General features: G+C 48.6%; 1 protein-coding gene across 1 annotated transcript in view; it reads right to left on the reverse strand.

Moving 5' to 3' along the window:
* Positions 1–5360, reverse strand: part of LOC130128082 (retinol dehydrogenase 13-like) — a 50872-nt gene that overhangs the window by 10498 nt on the left and 35014 nt on the right. The window lies entirely within an intron of this gene.

Genomic DNA, 5360 nt, shown 5'->3' on the forward strand with positions numbered 1-5360 from the left:
CTCCCCAGTCATTCCCGGTCAGTTCCGAGCGTCTGTCAGACGCGGGAAAATCTCGTTGACGGGAAAAGGTGGCGGTGGCCAGGATGTGACCTCACCGGAAACACTGGCATCAGAAAGCGCGCGGCCACCGGGGCAGATAGATGGGAACGTTTCAGGAAGTAGACAGGTCTGACTTCTTACACCGAATTTCCTTCTTTCTTTTTTTAAGCCTCTTTCCTCTCTCGCGCTCCCTGCTCTTCCTTTCCTTCCTTTCATTCACGACTATACGTTGTATTTACGAGGTTTTCGCTTTCATTGTTATTCTTTTATTTGCTTTGTGTGATGTTATGTGCGGCATGTTTTCTCTCTCTCTCCGTCTCTGGCCTGGTTAAACAGCTTATCTTCCACACCCCGTAGGGCTAAGTCTCAGTTCTGGGCTCGGTCCTGGTTTCCGTGTTGGGGGGGGAGGGGGGGTCGATGGTTGAAAAGTCTCCAACCGATCCAATCCCCCCTCCCCCCCCACCCCTTTCCTCCCGCCACTCCGACGCGCGGATCTCCGATGACGCTCAGAGACGGTTGCGTCGGGGTTGTGGCGGGAAAGGTTACCCCTTGTTATTTCACCCCCGTTCTCTGCATCCGACCCAAGACGTCTGGCCGGCTGGCTGCCCTTTGCCAAGCACGTCCAGTAAACGGGGAGCCACCGGGACAGAGGACTAATTGAAAGTCTTGCAATGCTGTTACCTAATAAGGACAGTTGGCCGAGTCGCAGTGTGAAATACTGGAGGCCATAAGCTGCTGAATTATGCAAGCGGGGGGCAGCTTGTGCCTCCAAAGCATGAAATGACAGTAAAAGATTAGAGACGCATAGACCTCTAAAGTGTGACGTGAATTTCATGCCCAAAGAAGAGATTCTGGATCCGACTCGGTTCAGTATAGAAATGTATGGGCTGTAAAATAACTATGTCTGCAGATATGGACTGTCTCCACTTCTGAGGAACGCTCGCTTGTGACTGGCTGAGGTGGCTTCTGATCCGTTTTGGAGCTGCATTAAAGGGAAACCATCACTATTTTCAGTATCTATCTATCTATCTATCTATCTATCTATCTATCTATCTATCTATCTATCTATCTATCTATCCATCTGTCGACACATTTCAAGTTCATGTTTTCAAGTTTCAGACGTTGCTGCCAATGAAATGCTTTGGCGTCAGGCCAACCCCACAAAGCAAAAAAAAAAAAAAGATCAAATTTAAAGTTAAATTAAAATCTAAAATTTAACATTTAGCAGTCTGATATGTAACAGTATTTACAGAGGTAAGCTGTGAAATAACAATGAGGACAGAAAACATCTGAGTGAGAGAATGAAAACTGGTAGAAACGGTACAGCGGCCGAGGTCAATATGGTTGTGTACATAAATGATATGTAATAAATATATAAATATGTATATGCACATAGTGCAGGAGTGACATGTATACACACAGACGAGTGATAAATGAAAGGGAAAAACATGAATACTTGACCCCTACAGTGACGGGGGTCCGGGGGCTCTGTTCTGCTGTGGGGGATATTTTCCTGGCATGGTTTGGGCCCACTTGTCCCCTTAGAGGGAAGGGTCACTGCAGATCAATACAAAATTATTCTGAGTGATCACCTTTATCCTATGATGACACATTTCTATCCCGATGGGAGCGGTCTCTTCCAGGATGACAATGCCCCCATCCACAGGGCACAAGGGGTCACTGGATGGTTTAATGAGGATGAACTTGATGTAAATCATATGCTATGGCCTTCACAGTCACCAGATCTCAACCCAGTTGAACACATATGGGAGGTTTTGGATCGACGTGTCAGACGGCGCTCTCCACCGCCATCATCAAAACACCAAATGAGGGAATATCTTCTGGAAGAATGGTGTCCATCCCTCCAGAGGAGTTAAGAGACTTGTAGAATCCATGACAAGGAGCACTAAAGCTCTTCTGGAGGCTCGTGGTGGACCAACACCTTACTAACACACTTTATGTTGGTTTTTAATTTAGTCTGTCACCCGTCTGTACACACATACATAGTTATATGTTGTAGGGATAACACTGCATTAGCAGCCATAACACTGAGCAGTCTTCTGAGTGTCTCTGAAACGCTGCACAGTTCAAATTGAAGTCTTGTCCTCATCCAGTCTTGAAAAATTATCACCAATCCATAATGTCCAAGACCATGTACGACCGAGTCCATAGAGAAGACCTAACACAGTCCAATGTTAGCCAGCTAGCCTAGACGAGTCTTTGAAAATGCAGGGAGGACAGACAATACACTCTGGTGAAGACTAAACTAAGAATACACATGAATATATAAACAAGAGAACTGAACATTAGACCGGGGTGGGTGGCATCAGATGGAGAGGCAGGGAAACACAGCACCACGACATGTTTCAGTAGGCTATATAATCGAAATGAGCCTGATTTGAATGTCAAAAGCAGCTGCCTTATTAACTAGAATGACTGGGTCTACTTGTCTCATTCACATCATTATTGATCATGTTTCACTGTATTATGTGTTTCTTATGTCATCTATTGCTGCTGTATGGTTGCTGATCAGACGCACGTGGGGGGGGTTCGGGGGGGGGGTTATTTTGCTTAGGGGCCCCCCAGGAGTTTAGAACAGCACTGTGTAGACCTCTAGTCTCTTTTTTCCCCTGTTTCAAATGTCTTTTCTTGTTTTCCCTGGAATCAATAGGTTGGTTGCTATAACCCATCTCGTGGGTGTTCGGATCGGTTCGGTTCAAGGCTTAAAACTAAAGAACTTCTCTGAAACGTCTTCTGGAGGAAATGATTGGGACATGAAGTCACTAAAATACGTTTCAGCTCTACTTAGGAGCAACGGTTGAAGGGATGTGGGTGAGGAGGAGGAGGAGGAGGAGGAAGAGTCGGCGCTAGGACCTGGTGCACGTGAGGTGCATTTTACTCCGCCGGGAGGTGGAGACGATGAGGTTGCGCGGACAATGCGCGATCTGACTGGTGGTGCCTGGAGGGGAGCAACACTGAGGAGCCACAGAGAGTCAAAGACGATTCAGAGTCCTGTCGGAGCAACGGAGGAAAACAAGAAGAAGGAGCAGAAGAGGAAGAAGAGGAAGAAGAAAGAAGAAGAAGAAGAAACCCAGCGGCGGTGCTGATGGAAAAAGAAACGGGGTGAAAAGACTAAACCATGTAATTTGGCCGAGGCAGGTGGAGGAGAGCCCGGTTCTAAGGAACGGAGGAGCCTCTGTGAAGTGGGTCACGCGGAGCGCACCGGAGGAGTGAGAGACAAGCGCGGGGACGGACAGAGAGAGAGAGAGAGAGAGAGAGAGAGAGAGAGAGAGAGAGAGAGAGAGAGAGAGAGAGAGAGAGAGAGAGAGAGAGAGAGAGAGAGAGCGGTGCTCTATTTTGCATGCGTCCTCCTTGCTAAAGGATCACCACATCTAACATCTGATGGTTGCAAAGAAAACGAAAACAGAAAACAACCTTTGGAGACGCAAACAAGGAGCCCCAAGAAAACCCGGGAGAGAGAGAGAGAGAGAGAGAGAGAGAGAGAGCGCCTTTTTACGCACGGCCATCAAAGCCAGCAGCGAGGACGCAGGAAAACAGACCGACTTCATCTGTACCAGAGCAACGCCTTCCTGTCGTACATTAATAATTACAATTAAACCCCAGAGCCAATCAGCACAACGGGAGCCGGCATCCATCCGTCGTGTGCAGGTGGATCACACGGGACTCCAGCGCAGCGCTCGCCGTCCGGATGCAGGACCATGGAGGAGAGAGACAGGTCGCCAGCAGGTGAGTGACACCTACAGGAGCCCGCCGAGGTCCTCCCAACTGGGTCTCACGCACGCGCGCGCGCGCACACCACTACTCTCCATTTTGAGAAAGACTGCGAGAAGTGTACTGCGCCGGGGCGGCGGAGGAGGAGGGGGAAGTGGGTCAGATACGCGCAGAACACCGCCGGGGGTAATTCCCTTCAGCTCGCGTTCTGTTTTGTTCTGATGCGCGCGGGTGATACGCCACTGAGCGGGTGGTGATGATGGGGCGGCGCGCGCCTCGGCCCACATCACCTGCAGGGTTTCTCCCGGTTCCTATTAACGTGATTATACACAGCTCGCCGCGAGACGTCAAGATACAGTCGAGGAATTGGGGTCAGGCCGTGTCACGCGTGTTTTTGAGCCGGAATGGTCTGGAAGCTCCCAGTAACACTTCAAAATAAAGGTCTTTCATATTTTATCAGACAGCTGATGACAGCTGACCTGCAATAGGCTTTTTTTGTTGCCCAAATTACCATGCACGCATCTAATTTTCCACGTGTTATTGTTAAATATATATGGGCCGGCTCCTAGTGAACATGCACAGTGTTGGATAGGAGGTCCATCATGCACTGGCAGTGTTGGATAGGAGGTCCATCACGCACTGGCAGTGTTGGATAGGAGGTCCATCATGCACTGGCAGTGTTGGATAGGAGGTCCATCATGCACTGGCAGTGTTGGCTAGGAGGTCCATCACGCACTGGCAGTGTTGGTGCGTTTCCTTTTCTTTTCCACTACTGGCAGTCTCCTGGTGCTGCTCTTGTTGTCCAGCGTGTATAAACTGCAGGGAGACACTCAGGCCACTCTGGATGAGGCTCCATTACTTTTTTTTCTACTTCGTCCGGAGCAGACAGGTAATATCTCATGGTAAATGCCCACTAATGCATTTAAATGAGCGGCTAACTCGATTGAACAAATGGCTGTAAGAGCAGCCAGCACAGGCCGCAGCCCGGTAATGGACCCCAAATGAAACACAATGATAGCAGATGGATTTCTATCGCAGTCAGACGTGATACTGGTGAACAAGACCAGAAAAGGAGTTTGGGTGGTGACTTTGGCCTAAGGGGCAATTCGTCCAAATTTCAAAAAGTCAAGTATAAAGTTTTCTGGCATCCATAGTAAATGGGTTTACCCCCACCCGGGCTGGCTGAAGCACATTGGGCGCTTCAAACACACACATCACTGTTTTGTACTGTTGCAGTAATGGATGACAGAAGGCAGGAAACACTTCATGTGTAACTCTGTCTCAACTGATAGGAACAATGTGTACAGCCCTGTGCAGATGTTAAAACGGTGAGGGGGTACAGCAATAAATACACACACACACACACACACACACACACACACACACACACACACACACACACACACACACATGCACACTCTCAAGGTATATTACAAAAGAAAAAGATCTGCTGTCCAGCTGTGCAGGCTGACGCCCTTGTATAGCAAGTTAAATTAGTGCTTAGCTGCGTGGCAGAGGCAGAGAGAGTAAGAGAGAGAGACAAAGGAAGAGAGAGATGAAAGACAGAAAGAGAGAAACAGACATGGAAG

Source organism: Lampris incognitus, chromosome 17, assembly GCF_029633865.1.
Source record: "Lampris incognitus isolate fLamInc1 chromosome 17, fLamInc1.hap2, whole genome shotgun sequence".
Taxonomy (NCBI): domain Eukaryota; kingdom Metazoa; phylum Chordata; class Actinopteri; order Lampriformes; family Lampridae; genus Lampris; species Lampris incognitus.